This window comes from Protopterus annectens, chromosome 2.part0 (genome assembly GCF_019279795.1).
Source record: "Protopterus annectens isolate FY-2018-M chromosome 2.part0, PAN1.0, whole genome shotgun sequence".
NCBI lineage: Eukaryota > Metazoa > Chordata > Ceratodontiformes > Protopteridae > Protopterus > Protopterus annectens.
In genome coordinates this window covers 888,922,789-888,942,757 of record NC_056728.1, presented here as the reverse complement: position 1 = coordinate 888,942,757, position 19,969 = coordinate 888,922,789, and the positions used below count along the sequence as shown (strand labels likewise).

The following is a 19,969-nucleotide window of genomic DNA, read 5'->3' as shown; positions in this document are numbered from 1 at the left end:
GTTTGCTTATGGCAGAAGACCACCAGATTGGCTTCCTTTTTTTGGAGGATAGCATCTTGTTTCTGTTAAGGATAGCATGATCCATGCACTCGTGTAAGTGTTTATAAAGTACATTTGTGTAGGATTCAGCAGTCGTACCTCTATTGTCCATCTGCATGGGTGTCATGATGTTTGCCACTTCTGTCTTAAGAAGTGTGAAGTTGGCTTTGGAGAAGTTTTTTACAGTGGTTTCCCTAATTGGGGGGGGGGGGGATGTGGATGTCTAGGGTGATTAGCTTGTGGTCGGATCTAACCAACGAGGAATTGACCTCTGGTGTGGAACACCGGTCGCACATGTTGGTAATGACCAGGTTTAGGATATTGCTGCCCTTGGTGGGGATGTGAATAAGTTGATCCAAGGTGTTGGAATTTATGAATTCCAGAAAGCGTTGAGCAAAAGAGATGGTACATGAGTAGTTTTCCCAGTTAATGGTGGGGTAGTTGAAATCACCCATTATTAGGGTGTTGGGTTGTACCCTCATATTTTCCAGTGTATCAAGAAATGAGGAGTGGGAATCCAGGGGCATGGTGGGGGGTCTGCAGCAAGCTACAATTTGGATTGCGGTCTTGCCCAGAGTTAGTTGCAGTTGGATAATCTCAGATGCATTATGCTGTGCAGCTAGCCTGGAGGTGTGGATATCCTTAATAAAAATGGACACGCCTCCACCTTTAGTGCTTCGGTCCGGGTTAGGTGGCCGAAAGGTGTGGTATGAATTATAGCCTGGTAATGCAGGGGTACTCTCTGGAGCTTTGAACCAGATCTCTGTCACTGCACAGATGTCGATGTTCTCCATTTTAAGCAGTGCCTCAAGTAAGTACATTTTGAGGTTTAGATTTCTAGCATTGAGTAGCATTATCCTCAGATTTTGCTTGCTTATACCTGTTACTGTGATGAATTTATCATTTGAACCTTGCCTAAAAATGGCACTATAGGGGTGGTAAGAGCCTTAGCCAGTATCTGGAATCCCAAGGGCGACAGGTGCAGACCATATCTGGCAAAGCATCGTGGTCTGTCGATCATGTCATCCCAGGCAGACAAATACTGGATCCCCTTAGAATGACACCAGAAGCTTAGTCAATTGTTGAAGTCAATCATTTTGTCCTTGTACTGTGGTATCATTCCGGGTGATGGCAGGATGCTACTGAGGGCTAGAGACATACATGCCTGGGCTACAAGATCAGAGAGCTCCTCAATGTCTCTTTTCATTTAGTCCAGGGAGGTACGTCTCAGGTCATTCACACCAATATGGATAATGACAGAGTCATATTTGTACTTGTTGTGGAGTAACCTTAGTACATGCATTGTGGCGGATCCTGGCACCTGACAGCCTGGTGAGTGGAACATCAGTGTGCCTGACTATAGGCACCTGTGACTAGAGTGTTGGGTACGTTGTCATGCCTTATGGGCTGTGGTTGAGTGGCACACTAAGATTGTGGGCTATGTGTCATTTGGGTTGTGTTGGGGGGTGGAGTTTACTTGTGTTTTTGCTTTGCAGGTCCCTGTTGCTTGGGCAGGTTTTTATTGAGAGCCTCCTGGAATGTAGGTGTGTGTTTTGCGTTTCTTTGTGTGTGTTTTGGTGGTATAGATTTTGAGGGACGATGTGATGAGTGTGGTGTGGTGGAAGTGTTTACCTTCTCCTCTTGACTGTCTATTCCAGTCTTGGGTGCAGAGAGCTTTGCTTCCAGTTTGGCTATATAAGTGCATCTCTCACAGGTTGTAATGTTGGGTGGTAGGAAAGGGTTGTCTGTGTACATGAGGCAATTGCTGCATTGCCCCAAGATGCCCAGATTCATCAGGTAGAGAGGAGAAATCACCCAGAGCTGAGCCTTAGACATGCCTGGATAAGTGCTTATTTATTAAGTACTAAAAACTGCTTTCCTCTAGACAAGTGAGGAAAGTTGAGTGCTGTAGTAATTTGCAGCTTATTTAGTGCTTACGAGTTCTGAACAAGTGCTGAGTTCAAAGAAACAGATTTGAGTGCTGAAACTAAAAAAACTGGCTAGTTGTAAGAAACAAAATTAAGCTAGAAGGCTTCTCTCCAACACAAAAAGGTTTGGGGGCTTAGAAGCTTACAAATAGTCCTGGTTACAGCAAATATGTATGTGGACTAGAATACTTACAGGAAAGGCAGGAAACAAACTTAGAATTTTTTTTGCTTCCCAAATGCTCTCTTTGTACACAGTAGGAGTGCCTGAAATCAGAATATGACTTCACTGCACTCAGTTGAGTGAGCAAATGAGAAGGGCCCAGAAGGAGTATCCAAATACAAATTTACAAGAGGGGCATGCAATTTCAAAGCCACCAAGATTAACACCAAAACAAGAACAGGGAGGGGGGTAGGAACTAACTGTAGAGACAGAGCCACAATGTTCAGTTCAATTAATATTCAGTAATAACAAAAACACATGAAATGCAGTACTATATGAAAACTTGCAGATAAAAGTGTACTTAAATTCACTTATACATCCAGTTGATTGCAGGCAGATCTTAGCCGGCCAAAGCTCAAGTATTTAGCAGAACAAAAACAAAATGTACCACTTATATAAGGCAGGACAGCCCCTCAGCTAAAGCACAGACTATCAAAGTGAAACTGCCCCCCACTGCTATCAACGGCTACACTTCTAACAAGATCTCTGTAGAAATACAAGCTCTCTGTAGAGACAGAGAGCCACAATTTTGATTAGTTTGTGTTTGTTTTTCATTAGTTGACTGCTTTATGGTCCGACCTAAGAAGTGAAAAAGATGTGTTGCAAGATGCTCCCATATTGGTTAGGACAACATCCATGATGTCATTCCCCTTAGTGGGAGGTACTCTTACTAATTGTTCCAGAGCATTTGTACTGACAAAGTATAGGAATCTTTGTACTTGTGCACTAATAGTGGTGAAGTTTTTACAGTCTGTAGTTGGATAGTTTAGATCACCAAGGAAAACAGTATTGGGTTTAATACTGAGTGAATCTAGTTCCTGTATACATGTGTTTTGGCTTTCTTTTGTCATAGAGACATTCTATACCTAGCTAATATATAGTGTGGGACCTTTCTGATGGTTATTTGGGCATGAAGAAGCTCTAGGGCATTATGCTGCTTTACAAGCCTTGATGTGAATCTCTTCTGAATGTAGACTGATACACCTTTATCTTTTTCTCCTCCTGTGCAGAAGCTGTTCTAAATGTGTGGAAGGCATTATATCCCTGCATAGCCCGAGTGGGGTCGGGTTGTCATGTGAACTCTCAATGTCTTTCTCTGTTCAATGCCACTGCCCTGCCTTCTTCGAAACTCATTCCTTTTGTCACAGGTCTTCTCTCAAACAATCTATCCACCTCTTTGTTGTTTCCTCTTGCCCTCTTCCTGTCTGTCCCAAATCTTTTTCATCAGACTGTCTTCGTTTTTTCTGTATATGTGTCCGAACCACTGTAATCTGTTCTCTTTGACCTTTTCTGCAACTGGAGCTACTTTGGCTTCTGCTCTTATGTCCTCATTTCTTCATCTGTCCCATAGTGTCTACCCTACCATCCATCTTAGGCACTTGATCTCCATCACCTCTGCCTTTACTGCCCAGGTTTCTGTATCATGCAGTAGCACTGGTCGCACCTCTGTTTTGTACACTTTACTTTTCAGCTTCTTTGACATTCTTCTGTCATATACTACACCTGACATTCTGTGCCAGTTGACTGCAGCCCCTCTGATTCTAACTTTTACCTCTTCATCAGACTTCCCTTCTCCTGAATGACTCCTTCCAGATACTTGAAGCTGTTGAATACTGTTCCACTATTTTCCCTTCTGTATCAATTCTCAGCTTCTTTCAAGCTCCACTATTTGCTGCCATTACAACTGTCTTATTTGTACTCAATTTCATCCCCGTGTGCCTTCAGTTTTGCATTCCATTTCCCTATCCTTTGCTGAAGTTCTTGCTCGGCGTCTGTCTGTAATAATGTTATCTGCATACAGCAACTTTTGTTGAGCAGTGGGCTCAGAGCTGAACCCTGGTGCACACCCACTCCCGCTGGGAAACCCTCTGTAAGACAGAATGCTGTTCTTACTTGAGTAATTGGGTCCTTGTATACAGATTGCACTAATTCTACCAATGTTTCTGGGACTTTGACCAACCACAAGACTGCCCAAATCAGCTTTCTTTGGACCTTGTCATATGCTTTCATAAAGTGTAGGAATACCCAGTTGGACTCTTTCCTCATCTCTAGCTTCTTCTCAACTGTCTTTCTCACTTCAAACATCAGGCCAGTTGTGCTGCATCCTTATCTGAATCCAAAATGCCCATCTCCCATCTTCCTTTCTACTACGCTGCGTATTCATTTATTAATCACTCTCTCCAGGATGTGACAGGAGTTTGATATCTCTGTACTGCCCAGAGTTGTGAATGTGCCTTTTGTTCTTCTACACTGGCACTAGTATGCTTATTCTCCAGTCATCTTGGATATGCCTTTCTCTCTGCACTGCTACGAGTACTCTTAAGAACCATTTCTCTCCTATCTCATCCAGAATCTTGTTTTGTATTCAATGTGACTTCATCTGAGTCTGCTGCTTTTCGTGACTTGTTTTACTTAATGCTGTTCTTACTTCTAGGGTAGGCTCTTCTTTCATAGTTGCCTGTGTCTAGGGAATACAGCTTGTGTGAGGTTGTTTTCATTTAGAAGTTGCTGGAGGTATTCCTTCCATCTGCCTTTGATGTCCTGTGGACTGGTGAGCATGTTATTGCTGGCATCCCTTATGAAGGGTTTCTGACTATTTTCTTTATCTTTCTGTCTTTGCCTTGCAAACTGATATAGTTTCTTTGTACTACCTACTGAGTCACTTTCCAGAAGTTGGTACAGTGCCTTTGATGCCCCATTCTTTGCTATTGCAACTCCTTTTTTAGCTTCTTTATTAGCCATCCAGTATTCCTTCCTAGCCTGGTCCATCTTTTCTATCTTCTTCTATTTCCTGCATGCCTTTTTTCTTTTGAAGACTTCCTGGACTTCTGCATTCCATCACCAACTCTCCCTGTGTACCTTATTTCCATACCTGGCTCAGCCACATATCTATTCTATAGTCTGCACGCATGCTGTTTTGAGGCACTGCCATTCTTTTCCAACTCCACCTATTTCCTCTTCGTCTTCTTCACGTGCTAGAGCCCTGAGTAATTCCTTGAACTATTGTGCATCTTCTCCAGTCAACTTCCTGGTCTTGAGCTTGGTTTTTGTTGACCTTAGAGTTTTCTCTGACCACTGCTTGCAGCTGATTGTAGCAATCAATGGTTTATGCTGTGGACCTACTGTTTCACTGGGGCTGACTTTGCAATCAGTGATTCTACCCCAGTGCCCTTTCCTTACTGGGAGGAAGTGCACCTGAGTTGCATGTTGGCCACTATTGTATGTGATGTTGAGGCTCTGTCTTTCTGAACCATGTGTTGGTTACTATCAAACCATTTGCCAGGTAGAAGTTTAGAATGGCCTCTGCTTCTTTATTCTTGTTGCCCCACCCATGTGGGCACAGGCATTCCTCATATCCTGTCCTGTCTGTTCCGACATGTGCATTCAGGTCCCACGTTATCAATACCAACTCATGTTTTTCTGTTTTGTATAGTAGGGTCTACAGCTGCTGCCTGAATGTAATCTTCTCCTCCTCATTGTCAGAACATGCTGTAGGGCACAGGTTCTGATTGTGAATCTTGCACTGTCTTTACACTGGTGTCTGACTGCCAAGAGTAGACCTTCCAAAACACTATTCCAACACCATTTTTAGTCTATCCTTTCCACAGAGTAGTATACTCTAGATCCCAAGCTAAGTGGCATTGCCAAATTGCATACATCAGTATTAGAGGAATAGATTGCAAACTGAAGGAACATTGGATGAATCTGATTGCAGAAAAGACATCTATAATGGCAGGAAATAGGGAAAATCAGAAGAAGCTAAAAACTGAGATGGAAGGTAAAATAGTGCAACAGACAAACAGGTATCTGGGAAGTATGGTTGAGGAGAAGTGAAGTCTGAATGAGGAGGTCAAACTTAGAATCAGAGAGGCTGCAGCTAAGTGACATACAGTGTTGGGTGTAATGTGTGACAGAAGAATGCCAAAGAAGCTGGAAAGTAAGATGTACAAAACAGTAGTTAAACTGATACTACTGTGTGGTACAGAACTCCGGGGCAGTGATTGCAGAGCAGTTGAGGAACTAGAGGTGATTGGGATGAAGTGTCTGAGATGGGTGGTAGGATGCACACTGTGAGACAGATGGAGAAATTAAGACATGCAAAAAATAAGCTAGCTCCAGTTGAAGAGAAGGTCAAAGTTCCTGTCCATTCTTCAATAATGTCTATTGCAGAAAACACATATTTTAATTATCCCTGCACAAAAGGGGTATGGATAAAGAGTGCTGCATTTCTTACAGTCTGTCTCCCTCCCTCTCTCTTTCTTGTCTTCTTATTTCATTCTTTATTCAGTAGTACAATGTCATATACTGTTTATGACAGTCATGTTACAATAATGTATTGTGCTTACCTACCACAATGCAGTACAAAGTGTTGTGATTCTACACAGAAAATGATTTTCCCCTGTACTGTGCATTAATGTCTGATTTGCAGAGGTGTAATACTTTGACTATCTTTTGCACAAAAGAGTGTCGCAAAATGTCACTACATCACAATTTTTGTTTTTCTAATTCAGCAACACATAGATAACAGTAAGGCACCATATTTTTATATTTATTAATTAATTTATTTATTTATTGACATTTGGTTACCAAGATAGTCCACTGGGCTAAGATGGCTCATTTGCAGTGGAGGCCCAGAGAGAAATGCTCCAAAAACATAATGGTCTTGAACAATTATATACATAATAGTCTCAAACACTTACATACAGGCAGGATATCTTCATAGTTATTTAAATATATTTAAGATGAGACAAATAAATACTTACGTAAAAAAGAACTAATATCTGTGGTTACAAAATTCAATAGGTATGGTTATGGTATATTCAACAGTAAAATACCAGATAGTGCTTTCAGCAGTCCTTTTCAAAGTTCTTTATCTTACTTCCCCAGTAAGATAGAATGCAAAACAGAATGTCACAAACCAACTCTGAAAAATGCTGCAGTTCCAAATATTCCTTTCTGGAATTGTTTAAAATGCTGTAGACTACTTCCATATTTGACAGTCCAGAAAATTTATAAAAACATATTTGTTAATATAGCAACTTAGTAATTTGTTGCTACCTTACAAACAATCACAGTTTGAAAGCTTTCAGGCTGTCATTAACCAATCTTGTTACCAATCACTTATGAATAGCCTACAGCTAGATTTAAAAAAACAGTATGACAGTTTACAGGCTGCCTATAAGCAATCACAATCACTTCATAAAAGCTTATAAATTGGAAATGTTATTTTCCTAAGGTACTAACAGACAATAGTTGCCTTAAAAGCAATAAGAAAACAAGTTGGCAGTTTCTAAACTATATGTAAGTGATTGTAATAACGCAATGACACTTAAAACAGCTAAACGGTTCTTTTTCTTAAAAGGTGGTTTATGTCAATAGGCACTGCATGCACATTGGTGCCTGCGGTCGGTGCACCTTTACCTTTTGTCATTTTAAAATGACTTTGCAAATGATAACAGTTATGGCAATGACTAGGACATGAACATTCATGTGGACAAAAATAGAGTTAAAAAGCAGAATTGTATCTCACAATAGCTTAATCAAGTCACAGCTGGGAGACCCAAGGGATCTTGGAGGGGTGTACCATTTCAGCTATAGCATTTATATTACAGAGGAGATTTGCTAGAGTAAGTTAAATGCAAAGCATAGCATGGAAGACTGAAATTTCTGTTTAATGATAGCTAGTTTAAGTTTTTGGCAAGTTTGCAGATGATATGTTCTGGAATGTAGAGTCGTCAAATCCAGCACACTTGAAATGGGGTCCTATTAAGTCCTCTGAAGTACTGAGACAGATAAAAGTGATATTGAACTAGGTAGTAGATAATTGCTAGTATGATATAAGCTGACTGGCATTTCTGTACATTTCTTGACTGTTTCATCTATATTCTGAAGAAGTAGCCTATATTATCTAGAATTAGATACACCTTATTTGTGAACCACACAATGAAGTGACACAGATCCTGTGGAAGAAGGCAAAATGATAATCCCTTAACATATGTCTAACTACTTTCGAATTACTTTCTGATCCATGAACTGGCTGCAACAAAAACATCTGTTCATTTATTTTAAACATACACCCGTGAATTATAGGTTCATAGGTTGGTACTAGGCTATCGGCCCTAGGGCCTATACAAGCCTAGCCATAACAATTACCTGGATATTTCTTCCCACAATATTTACTTCCCTGGACCCCCTGTCTAGCAGGGCAACTGACGTGATCCCCAGGGTGAATTTCCTATCTCCTATCCAATCGTCAAGGTTCCTTTTGAAGAGCATCAAGTAGGCACTCTGCTTGACATGTATGGGCAGTCTATTCCAGAGTCTGAGGAGTCTCTGGGTCAGGAACCTATCCCTCCAGCATGTTTTGTTCATTGTGATGACAAGGTTTAGATCCCTGGAGCATGTGGCTCTGAGGGATTGGTATTTCTTTAAGTGGAGCATATCCAACAGGTCAGGGTTTGACATGGCCTTGTATGTTAAGCAGAGATTGCCTTTGAGTAGACGATATGCCACAGAATATAGCTGGAGTTTTTTTAGATGGTCAGTATAGGGCATCTGCTTTAGGCCTGTGATTCTTTTAGTGAGGTATTTATGCGGCCTTTCCAGCTGTTGCAGATGTCTTGTGAGGTACATATCAAATGGGGCGTTGTACTCTATAATGGGTCTAATGATATATGAGTACAGTGGGACACTGACCCCCTTTTTTCTGGATGAAAAGCCCTTAGTGATGAGGTGTGCCACATAGAAGGATTTCCTGACTGTTGTGGTGATGTGGTTATCAAACATGAGACCACCGTCCACCTGTGTTCCTAAGTCTATCATCACACTTTCGGTGTTTAGTGTACTGCCACCTATGTGGTAATTCATGGGTACATGGTTTTTCCCAAAGGGGATAACTATACATTTCTTGGCATTAAGCATCTGTTTCTGTAAGGCCCTTTTGTAGAATATTCACATTATTTGGGTATTCATTAATGGCTCACAGTTTGCAGTCATCTGCGAACTTTGTTAGCCAGAGTCCCTTAGTGTTGGCCTGTACTTCAGAGAAGTAGATGCCAAACAAGAGCAGTCCCAGGACTGAACCCTGAGGTACTCCACTTGTCACTTGTTTGGAGCTGGATTTGGAGTCGGCTACTTTTACAGTCTGGATTCTGTCAGTAAGCCAGTTGGCAACCCTTTGAGTGATCCATAGCGATTTATGCCCAGCTTAGTAAGTTTATCTATGATTCCAGAGTGAGGGATGGTTTTGAAGGCCTTGGCGAGGTCCACATAGGCTGTGTGGACCACCTTACCCTCATCCACAGCTCTGGAGACTGATTCGAAGACAACAATAAGGATCAGGAGACAAGATCGGCCCTTCACGAACCCAAACTGGGTGGGGTCTAGTGTTTGAAGTTGCTAATGTCTTATGATAATGTAAAAGTAGATAACATGGAAGGTTAAGGGCAAATGTACTACACCTCCAAGGAAATTACTGAATGAGGGGTGTTACATAGATGTTGTTAGTTTTTGTTTTTAATTTGCCAAAAAAAAAAAAAAACTTTGATAATACTATAGTGCCCAACAATGTAATGGTGATAATCTAAGACTAAAGACGTAGTAAAGCTGCAATAAGTATAATCTCATTAGTGGTGTGAATCAACCACTGTACTGTTAGATTTAGTCATTTTAGTGTTCTAACTATGAGGCCATGCATTTACATTGTACAGACACCTTCAAACATGCCCATACACACACACACACACACACACACACACACACACACACACACACACTTACTCACACACACACACACACACACACACACACACACACACACACACACACACACACACACACACACACACACACACACATCCCAGACAGCTGCAATTGGGAGCTGAGAGAGAGAGAGACACACACACACACACACACACACACATACAAATGCATACGGGAGCAAACACACACACACACACACACACACACACACACACACACACACACACACACACACACACACACACACACACACACACACATGACTTAGCAGTACTTAACTCCTGCAGCATTACCAGCCCCTTATTTTTCATTGATGTGAATTAGTGTATGCTGTCCAAAGATGGTGAGTGCTTTTTCTGCATTACTCCCACAAATATTTATCGGGGAGAGCACATGGCTAATCAGAATTAGTCATACCACTAGACTGCCACATTTGTATGTAGGTTCTGTAATACCGCTTTCTGTGCTATAGGCCAGTGCCTTCATACTGTTCTAGTGGTAAAGTGATCTCTGAATCTGAAACTAGTATCAATGTTAGTAGCACAAGCAATATAATTTCCTAACAGTACCGATCCTTTTAACAGAGATGGTGGTTGGGGAATTTCAGTAGTCAGGCAACCAGATAACAATCATTAGCAGACATCTGAGAAATAGATAGTCAGTGACTGTTAATGGGGATTGGAAAGGGGAAGCAGACTTTGACAGAAAGCATAAGAAAAATTGATTGATCACAAGCAAGTATTGCTTTAGCTTATCAGGGAGGGCAATACTTGTGTGAGACATAATAAAAATAAATAGATTGTTTTATACATAGACAGGAAGTGATTACTTTGGGAGGATGATGCAGAGGTAAAAGGTCAGTTACATGATCAAAGTTAAATTTCTATCTTTGTGGTTTGTTAGAATTTAATTAGTTTTGACGAAAGACATAGCAGGACCATCATGGCCAACTGAGAACAGCACCTTTTTAGAGTTTCACAGTATCTAACCTATTATACCGGGAAATGTTTTTATGTCAAAAATTATAGCTGGTTATTTACATTATCATCTGTTCTACTGATATGTCAAAGTTTATGAAGATTTCCAGTCAAACTATCTTGGAGAACTTTTGGGAAAAGAAAAGGCATGCTTCCAAATAATTACATGCAGCCTCTTCTCTGAAAAATGACTTGCAATTGGTCATGTCACCCATTCCTTGAAAATGGATGGGTTCTGGGAAAATCTGGACAATTTAAGAGAAAATGGAATCAGACAAACTGATATATTAAAGGACATGATTCAACAACAAACAAAAATCTCTGACATAGAAGCAGCACTTTTGGATGTGGATGGAAGACTAAAAGTACAATAATTACAAACAGAATTTCTTCTCAGTTGAAATACCCAGTTACAAGATAAACTGGAGACTTTTAGTTTACAGAGAGAAGATGCAATATCAGAATATTTGGCCTGCCAGTGAAAAACAAAGGAGAAGGTATAATTTCTTTTTTGTCTTCTTGGATTCCCAAATTCCTTAATCTGCAAGAGGGAATTTTCTAAGGAATAGAAATATGAGCAACATACTATAAGATTTGATAATGGCTGTTCTGCTAAAACAGTTGATAAAAGGAAAAATATTGTCCTTTAGTAAAGCTGTTAAAACAAAACATTAAAACTCAAATTATTTTTCCAGCAAGAATAAAAATTTACTTACAGAATGGACCAAGAACTTTTAACAACTTTGAAGATGCATTTCAGAAGACATGGATTGGGCATCTGTCACTCTGAAGAGAACCAAGATCAATCTGAATGGTTAATTGTTAAAATGAAAAAGCAGAAAACCAACTAACCACAGGATTCTCTATCAAAAATGCCAAGGAGCTCTTGTATCAAACAACTGAATAGTTGATTTATATAGTTCTAGTTTAATTTATTGAACGTGCCTAACAATCAAAGCTTAAAATAACCATAATTCAACATAAATATTTATCTTCTTCACTGCCTGTAGAGTCTTCATCTCAACATATAACAGGTAATTCAGTCTTCAACATCATTCATGTTTCATGTAAGTTATGTAATGTGTTGTTCTAATGAGGGATAAGAACCATCACCGTGCTCTGTAATCACTTCTAGTAATGATATCTTATTCAGGAATTTTTTTTAATCGTTAACAGGAGATTTTATGGTCATGTCAAAATAGTATATTAACAATTGTGAAAAATACATCTGATGTAAAATACAAATGTAAATGTTTTATTTATAACAGCTGTTTTGTTTTAGCTAAGGGGATGATTTATAATAGCTCTAACTTGGTTATAAAGATTTTCTCTGTGCTGTTTTTATGTGTCTCATATTTTCTTTCTTTGACAATGTGAGCATTGTTCACCCCCCCCCCCCCATTTTTTTAAACATCTGTGCTTAGACAGCTTTGACAACATTGTCAAACAGTCACTTGGGTAGCTGACTCTGCATTCTTATGCTTAGCATGAGAGAAATACCTCTAGGCATACAAGCAGCTGCACAGTATCTGTTTGACTGCATCCACATGCAAACTTAATAATTTACACAAATGACATTAAATAAGGAGAAAATCAATACAGGTGATATCTCATTATTTCTTGGTCATGTAGTGTTAGCATTTTCTCCTAAATGATGTGTCCTTAGGTTACTTCCAGGAAGTAATCATTTGAAAGTTCATCACAACACAGTCAGTGTATCATTGCAAAGGGATTACTAACTTTTGTTATTTAACTGACATTCACTTAGTTTAAGAAATACAACCAATTTGCACAGTTCATTGCTTTAGTGCTACTCCTTCAGGAAAAAAAAAACTATATTGGCATATAATACCAGGAAAGCTTACTGCTCTCTTCTAGAAAAAAATGTGTTATAAGTAAGGATGCACTTCCTGTTCGTAGATGACTTGTATGATTGGAAGTTGTAACATCAGATCAGTGTTTGTTTTGGTTTATTGATCTGTCCTGTAATTTAATTTGAAAATATGGATTATTTGTTGTTAAATAGTTTAAGAAAATTGTATATATCATAATCTGTAAGTATTGTTAAATCTATTCAGTACTGACATGAATCTTCATTACAGGGTGAGGACTAAGGTTGATTGGGTACATATACACATAATTTCAGTTTCAGTTGATAGATTTCTGGGTTATTTTCTTCTAAATATTGTTTCAAGCTTTTTAAAAGTATTAACCGTTCCTGACTAAGAAACCAGTATATAAAAGTGGCTGTATATAATAATATCACACTGTTTAGAATCTGCTGGCATTCTCAGCATAATAATTATATAAAGATAAAAAAGAGGAAAGGGGAACAAAAAAGGCAAGAAAGAAAAAGAAGGTAAAAGACGAATAACAGGAACAAAGAAATAAAAGAAAGAAGCTATAAAAAAAGAAAGAACAAAGGAGTAAGGGAGCGGAGAAGAAGGAGAGAAAGGAGGATAGGGAGAAGAAAAGGGAAAGAGAGAGTAAGAAAGGGGGGAACAGAAAGGGAAAGAGGGTTACAGTTGGAAAAAAGAAATGCACAAGGAAAAAAAAAATATGTATTTGGTTATGATTAAGGGTGGGTACATGACTTTTGTTCTGTATGAGAGTTAATTCCATATTGAGGTATCATTATATCTGAAGTATGGCAGTTCAGCTTGTATGTAGGAGTACACAGTTATCCCTCCAGGAACAAAGTAGTGTGCTATGCTACATTTGGCTGCCATTAAGGGTGGGTACATGATTTTTGTTCTGAGTTTGGAATGCAACACATGTCCAAGTTATGTCTATAATGAGATGTCATTATATTTGAAGTAAAAAAAAAGTCTGACATCTTTTTCCAGTAAACAGCTTTTTTGTCACTAGAGATATGCTATGATGGAAATCCCTGTAATATGAGTGGTATTATGGCAGACTGAACTGCAATAAAATGTGTAAGGGTAGAATCCACAGGTATAATTCTATGAAAATGGTCCCATAAACTCTTAAAGGGAGACTAAGATATGACATTGTATAAATATTAGTACATCATGCAGGCTTTTAGAGGTAGTTGGTAGAAACATCATGCAGTATTGCATTATATGTGGATATATGACTTCTTTTCATGATGCCGAATACAGCATCGATCCAAAATATATTGGTCTTGAATTATTATTACAATAGAATTAAAATTATTTATTTTTCTCCAATACTGGAAAGTTTTTTTGTCATTAAATTCATACTTTCCCACCCTAAATACTTAGCCTGAAAAGCAGCAACACATGTCACACAAAGAGAAAGTTCTATGTCTGTATTTATGTGTGAATTTGTTAGCTAAATTCCTGCAGATTATGACACATTTTCTGAGAAATTTGCTAGTAATATTCAATAGTTTCAGATATATTGAGCTGTATTATTCGATGCCATCAGTAAGCTGAAACTGTCCTTAGTTATAGTAGTTAATTTATTATGCTGTGCAGTGCTATGAATCATGGTAACTTGTGCTGAAAATTTTATAAGCAGTACAGAGATGTGGACATTTGCAAAGTTGTCAAATTATGGTAAAAAAGACCATTCAGAATTGACAACTACAACATTTGCAAATCATCCACTTTAGTATAAAATGGAGTTGTTCTTCTTCAGAATAACATGCCAGAAAGCTAGTCACACATACATATATAGTGACTCCGGTGATGAAACTAGTATACATTTGTATACAGCGTTTCTATTTTCATTATTTTTAATGCTGTGCAATAAAATGACATTAAACAGTTTTTTTATTTAAAATGCAATAAGCAACTGCTTTTTTGACTTTGAACCTAGAAGTAAAATCTGTGCATGTTTTACAGATTACTCTATCAGTATCCTTTTCTTAAAATTTTGCGGCTGTGTGAAATCATTCTGTAGTTAGTTATTAGTATAACATGAAGCAAAACTACACAAAAGCGCTTAATGTTAATGGATACTTTTGTTTCTAAAATGGTCAGCAGTAAAGGGTTGATGTACATACTAAGAAAAAGCTTTCTTGCACTCAGTTATTAGCAAAAAGATAAATGTATTGACACCTTCCATAGTTTTAGACATGATCATAACAGCATGGAGTGGGGGAGGTTAACAATTGTTTAGCATCCATCTAAGCACTGTTATGATCAGAACTTGCACTAGGGCCTAACAGCAGACAGTGGCAGCAAACAAATGCCACCTTCAGAAATCATATAGTCTTACCAACATCTAACGAATCAACAAGACAAGACAGAGGGATAGCTTTGCCAGGCAGTGCCTTCCTCTCCTATGGAACAAACTTCCTCTCCAAATTAAGCTATGTGATACATTGTCTGCCTTTACAAAGTAGCTGAACAACCAGATAGGTATTAATAATTTCACCTCTGAATGACTGGGCTGTCCCACCTTATAAAGGGAGGGTGGGTACTGGCATGGTGTAAATGGCCTTTTAGCTCATTTGCATTGTAAATCCTATGATCCTACGATCCTACAAAGGTAAAAACATCTTCATTTCAGACTGCTGTCCTTGGCTCTCAACTGCCTTTGAGGATTTCAAATATCATTGCTCTGTCCCGTCTATATTTTCTGATTTTCTAGTAAATCACTGAGAATTGCAGTCAATCAATAATGCCAGACATTAGAGTTTCATACTTTTTATTGTTCACAAAATGCATATATATGCAAAACCTGTTGCTCTGTTAACATTTTAAGTGAATAAGAACAATATTTAAAAACTGACCCTGGTTTTGATTTTTTTTGTCCCCGAATTACTTTTGGATTTGTCCAGAAATCTTAAGGAAAGAAGCTTTGAAGTGTGCTGCTGTCTGCTTGAAAGCTTTAAGTTCTTCACTGTCTTTCAAAGCAAATTAAACACTTTATGTTCCTGCACTTTTTTTCTGTAACTGGTAGTACGTGGGGCAGATTATAAGTGGAGACATGTTCCATATCATGCATACCTTCTTGCAGTTATATTCATCCTGACAGACAAATCTGTCATTATATGTACACCCTAATTCTACAACTGCCTAGTACATGACATCCTGTTGTGATGTACCTAAAGTGGCTGCTACATATCATCTTATTGTTGAACATACACACGCCTTCGCAGTAAGATGCATACAGTATGCTATTTTCTTAACCCTTACATATCTGTCTAAAATTTCATAGAAAGGCAAGGTATCAAATGTGTGGTACATGTGATGGTGATTCCATTGTGAAGTGGCCATGAGTTTTTTTAATTATTTAGTTGAATAATTTGTCATCAGTAAAACTAGCATACATTTGAGCTTCAGTATTCAGTTTATCTACAATTAATCACCAAGACGTTATTGTACACTTTTGATGTAGTTTATTAATCAGGGAAATACAAAATAAAAGTTATAATGCATGCTGTTATGGTTTTTATGTCTGCTGTTGTAGTATGCATTGTCTTTTTGATATATAACAAGCATCAGAGCTCCTCAACAAATTGTGTTGGGAGTGTATGCAGTGCCCCACTGCAGAACCACCCTTGGTATCACTTGAAAATTCACTGAGTTGAGGTTGATAGCATTTTTTTTCATTCTTTGTGATCCAGTTCTGTGTGACTCAACTTCTGTGTCTGTATTATATAGATACATGGATGGATATATTCACACATTATAGGCATTTCCATCAGTTAATCAGGATACCAAAAAAACAAAAAAAAAAAACAAAACCCTTTATCAGCAGTCCCAGGTTGACATTATAAGGATTCCATTTATTTTCTAAGTTATTCAACACTGTGTACTGTTGTCATGCAAGTACAGAGCAATAAATTGATGGAACATGTATAATATAAGTTTAACTCCTACTATATACAGTATATGTGCATAAAATCACTGTTAGTGGCTGTGCTGATGTTTGTACTAAAGTAAGACATTTTGCTAGCTTTGCAACCTTTATTGACTACCTTCTGTGTGTGTGAGAACTGGTAATTCTTTGACTAAGCCCTCCCCTGGCACACAGACATAATTTTTTAAGTTCTCTTTAGCTGTCTTTCATGGGTTGAATAGGAGAGCAGACTTAGTCAGCGCATAATGTTTGTACTCTGCTTGCAGATGTTCAGGTTCAGTGCTTAGATGTGACAGATTGTTCTGATGGCTGGCAGGTCATACCTTCCAGTCAGCTGAATTGGCTGTAGCTGTAGTAAGGTAAACATCATTGAATACATTCTTCTGTTTAATGGGTGGTTTTAGGTCAAATTGAGCTGAAACATGCATTTAAAGAAAAATTAAGCATTCCTTGGATTGTTAAACAGAGTAATGTGCAAGAAAAAAGTTTGACTCCGTGTAAGAAAGACGCCTGGTTTTGATGTTATACACTGAATGTGATTATTGGGATAATGTACTGATGCAGTCAGATTGAAATGCTCAGATTTACAAGTTAAAAATAATAAAGCCATGTCTGTAAACTAGATAATACAGAGAAACCTATATAGTAAAGAAGTTAACTTTACAAACAAGATTTTTTGGTATAAGTTAAAACTGTGTTCATTTAATCAAATAATTAAATATGATATGCATTTTAAAGTATTTTCAGAGTACATCTGAGCAGGTGATCGATCAGGCTGATTGGTACCAACTGTAGGTAATTAGGTGGTGCATGTAGAGGAGAGTAAGCAGAGATCTGTCGAAGTTGAAGTATGTCAGTTTACATGGAAGTCTGAATGTCAATCTGGGGCAATGTATATGGTAGTCTGAATGTGAATCTGGGGTAATGTTTATGGCAGTCTGACTGTGAATCTGGAGTATGTATATGGTAGTCTGAATATGACTTGGGTAATGTCTTTGCTAGTCTGAACTTGAATCTGGAGTATGTATATGCTAGTCTAAATATGAATCTGCGGTAATGTCTGTGGTAGTCTGAATATGAATCTGGGGTAACGTCTATGTAGTCTGACTGTGAATCTGGGGGTATGTCTATGGTAGTCTGAATATAAACCTGGGGTATGCCTATGGTAGTCTTAATATGAATCTGGGGTATGTCTATGGTAGTCTGAATAAGAACATGGTGTAATGTCTATGGTAGTCCGAATATGAATCTGTGGTATGTCTAAGGTAGTCTGAATATGAATGTGGGGTATGTCTATGCTAGTCTGAATATGAATATGCAGTATGTATATGGTAGGGTGAATATGAATCTGGAGTATGTCTATGGTAGTCTAAATATGAATCTGCAGTATGTATATGGTAGCCTGAATATGAATCTGGGGTATGTCTGTAGTGTTCTGAATATGAATCTGGGGTATGTCTATGGTAGTCTGAATATGAATCTGGAGTATGTATATGGTAGTCTGAATATGAATCTGGGGTAATGTATATGGTAGTCTGAATATGAACCTGGAGTGATGTCTATGGTAATATGAATATGAATCTGGGGTAATGTCTATGGTAATCTGAATATCAATCTGGGGTAATATCTATTGACAAAAGTGGCTCACAGACTGAAAAGCTACAGTCCTCAATACAAACAACTTGTTCTGGGGCCTCCTTAGTGACAGAGCATTGGAAGGATGTGATTGGGGATTATAATGTGATATTTTTAATGACTCTGAGAAAAGAAAAAGATTCCTGCATCAGAACTTTAAATACCATAGAAAAAAGTAGCAGGTTATTTATTGGTTGCACTTGTAATTGGTGGGCTTGTGCTAAGACAGAGTACTGGTGTTCTTTCCATGCTGCTAACATGATAAATCTGCATATTCCATTGGAAGCAGTTTGGAGAGAGGATGGAGAAAATTTCAATATGACTGCACGACTTTGGTGTATGCCTTACATTTAGCAAAGAAGGCTGGTAATTATCGTCAGTTTGCATTGTATACATTAGTGTGTTGTATAAGAAAGTGTCCATGTTTAGGCATGTTGCATTTGCATTTTAAAAGTACCTTATAGTTCCACTGAGCAGATAAGAAAATGGTGTGGGAATAAACTACTTGTGTAGTGTGATAAGACATTTGTAGACTTGTAGGAGCAGAATTTGTATCCTGTGATGGTGATCCTGTATATGTCCCTACCCCCAATCACAGACAACATTGCTGGACAAAGCAGTGATGGTGTACATGATATCTATTACACAGATAAACATGGCGTTAACATATTTCATCATAGTCATCACAAAACCTAGCATTTTGTTATCTCTTCACTCCATGGTCTGTCTAAGACATTGGCTATGCTGGGTGACATCCTCCTGAATGCCACAAACCATACAGTTCATGTCCATCTCAGCATGGGTAGCAGCAGGCTATGTTTGGATGGTAGCCCTACATCTAAGCTGATGTGCTGCAATACTAGGAGAAGGCAGGGCTGTTGCATGGTACAGCAGTGGGAGCCCCTGCTAGCCAGATGATTAATGGGAATAAGAACATCAGATGCAGTGTGGTCCTCTGCTTCTGTCACAAGGCAAAATATACTGTTTCTCTCAGTTATGGAGGAGACCCCTCCAGTGGGGATAGTGAGCACTCATGCTGTACAGCCTGTAGGCCATTTGCAAAGTTACTTTACCTTCATCAGTGGGTGTTGTAGGTTTTTATATGTCTTAAGCTGAACATTTCAGAGAAGAGCCAGACTCTTCAGTTATACTGCACCAATAAGACCAAAATAATGATTTCTACAGCTAACAGAATGTGGCTTTATTGGCCTGTATGTGTTAATAAATATCTGAAAAAATAAAGGCCCAGAATGCATCCAAAAGCCAGTAACCTAGACCAAATTTCTTGACACTCATTCATAATGGAAATTAGGCTTTCCATAAGCTGAGTACTTCAAAGGATAGATTGACTTGCCAGTTATGCTGTACTTCTGCTGTTAATAAAATGTGAAACAGGTTGTATCTGTAGCTAGTGCAGTTTGGACTTATTGGCTTGAATGCATTAATAAAGATTTGTACAAGTAGAGTGCATGTACTGAAAAGCTGTAGAGCTAGAACAGTTGCATGTCCATAAATACCAATTTGTGTATCTCCCTAGATATTGTTATAACATTTATATTCATTAGCTTTTTTCAGGAGGATATTTAAATGTGTTTGCAGTTGGGATCACTTCT

At 38.4% G+C, this 19,969-nt stretch overlaps 1 protein-coding gene across 2 annotated transcripts in view; it reads left to right on the top strand.

The window, feature by feature from the left end:
* SLC4A4 (solute carrier family 4 member 4) overlaps positions 1–19,969 on the top strand; it is a 1,959,050-nt gene that overhangs the window by 1,343,430 nt on the left and 595,651 nt on the right. The gene's annotated exons all lie outside the window — the stretch shown is intronic.